The following is a 2,680-nucleotide window of genomic DNA, read 5'->3' as shown; positions in this document are numbered from 1 at the left end:
TAGGCGCTGCTCAGCAAGGGACACCTGACTCTCTGAGGACACATCTGGATATGGCTTGGGTAGGCTGTGAGTTGAGAGAGGTGAAATTTCAGGGAATCCTCTGGAGGGAGCAATCTCTGGTATTTATTTTGATGACATCTCAGCTATGGCAGTGTTGAGTCCGCATACTGGGTCGGAGGGAGGGCTCAACAGAGAAACAATGGATACCACCAGTACTTCTGTACAGAGCGAGTCTCACCTCGGCCTTCACTCAGACATTGTCTCCCTGTAAGTCCCTGGTGCCCCCCGCACAGCTGAACTGGCGCTGGTGCTCAGAGCGATCAGTTCCATCACTGCTAAAGTCCAGTTGCAGACACTACCCCTTTAAGAGGTGTCTGCAGCTGCTGGCTACTGCTACTATGGCCTCTGTCCCACTCATCTGCTTGGGACCAGGCAGCCTCACTTCCTCGCCTCGTCCTATCTCCTCCCATTGCAGGGTGATTTCTTATTTTTCTCCCTAGTTGTAGGGCTTGCTCATCTAGATCCCAGGTGATTTTCCTTGCTGTTTGCTCCTTGTTTCTGTCACAACTTTGATTTGGTTGCCAAAGGGATAAACAGAACCTCTACCATCTACGCCATTATTTTATCTCTCTCAATCATATTTTATAATCTTAACTTTTTATTCGTCTTTTCTATTTTTAAAATGTTGCTCTTACACTTTAAACCTACAAAATGTTTTCCTTATTTCTTTGGTAATACATTTAATAGCCAATTTAAAGTATTTATTTAGTAAGTGCACCCTCTAGACTTGCTCAGGAAAAGTTTCTATTGATTGTCTATGTTTAGGCCATGCATTTATGCTTCTTTGAATGGCTTAAAATGTTTATGTTGTTAAAAAGTGGGTATTTTAAATGATAAAATATGTAAACTTTGTAAATCAGATCCCATGTAAAGTGTTTAGTGTTATTGTTTGTTGTTTTGTGACATTGATTGTCAGCTTACTGACATTTCTTAGTAACATTTCTTTTGTAAAGTTTATGTTCTCTGACCTGTTTAGTCAATGATACGTTTGCTCAGTTATGACAGTGGTCAGCTAATTATTGCACACAAAATTTATTAAATAAATAGAACCAAAAAGTGTCCTAGCCTTTTCCCAAGTGCTCTGAATGTATGTGAGGGCACACTTTAAACACACATCCAAGCAGTTTACAACGCTGCCTTAATCTTCCTCTCTTGTTTGTGGAGAGCCTTGAGTTCAACCTCAGTGAGAACTTAAGGCCTTTCTAGTGTTATTTTGTGCATAGCTCTACGATTGCATCTCCTAAATTCTCAAGAATTTGTTGAAGATTTCCAAGGCCCCTATGGGCATCTAATTCCTCAAATTTTATTATTAAGATTTTTGTTTAGCCAATTGTTTGCCCTAGTTGTTATTGACAAACTCAAACACCTTAAAGCTAAACAATTGCCTGTGAACATTGTCAAGGTCATTATGGAAAAGGATTTTTACAGTTGGTTAGCTCTTAGTCATGTCAAATACAGACAGTCTTTCAAGATGTATCTTCCAAGGAATCGCCAGGCAGGCTATATAATTTTATTTCCTTAGGAATGGTGTTTTTGAAAAAAAGCTTTAACACTATTTTTCTCCTCCTGGATGACATATTGCTAAATTTCATTGTGAATTTAGAGCTGTAGAATTTAAAGACTATCGCAGAACTATATAGTAGGAGATAGGAATGAGGCACAGTATAATGAGAAAAAAATCTCACTGCTATTACCTAAATTTAAACTTCTTCCTTGAATAAATGCTTCTTATATTGTTGCAAGACTTTGACTAATTTACAGAGTTCTAAAAAAGTTTATTTTGATGATTTTTGCCTGTTTTTGTTTCTTGTCCAAGATCCTTACTCTACCATTTTATGGATATTATCTCCAAATTAAGACTTTAGTTCTGAAGTGAGTCTCTTGTAGGCAGCATATATAAAGGTCTTGTTTTCTTATTCATTCAACTTATAATTTTTGATTGGAGCATTTAATCCATTTACATTTAAAGTAATTATCGATAGATATGTAAGTATTGTCATTTTTGCAATCCATATTTCTTATTTTGTTATAGTTTAATGTATTTTAATAGCAAACTTACAGGAACAGCACAGAAGACAGACAAAACTAAAAACATGTACTTGTATGTAGACAACTCAGAAAAGTATAATGAATGGATGGAATCTACTGATAAAAATACTACAAACACCATTTAGTTGCCATCATTAAGAAATTTATTTGTTTTAAAAAAAATCCAAATGCTGGCATTGTCCAGAGAAATTTAACAGATTTATTTATAATTGCTCTGAAGTTGAACTGGTGAAACTTGTTCACTGAAATATTTTTACTTTCATTAATGCTTTGTGTCCCCACATTTACAATAAAAATTCACGCACGAATGAAAATGGAAAAACTGCCAATACTTGATTTCTATCTCCTATTTTTCTCCATGCAATCATATACTTAGGTATCTTTTGATACCGTGGAAGGAAAATACACACATACACACACACACACACACATACACACACAAACACACACATATATACACACACATATATATACACACACACATATGTGTGTGTGTGTGTGTATAAACATATTTTTTAAAACAAATAAATTTCTTAAAGATGGCAACTAAATGGTGTTTGTAGCATTTATG

The sequence above is a fragment of the Pteropus vampyrus genome, unplaced genomic scaffold (assembly GCF_000151845.1).
Source record: "Pteropus vampyrus isolate Shadow unplaced genomic scaffold, Pvam_2.0 Scaffold63, whole genome shotgun sequence".
NCBI classification, from domain to species: domain Eukaryota; kingdom Metazoa; phylum Chordata; class Mammalia; order Chiroptera; family Pteropodidae; genus Pteropus; species Pteropus vampyrus.
This window is presented reverse-complemented; position numbering follows the sequence as displayed.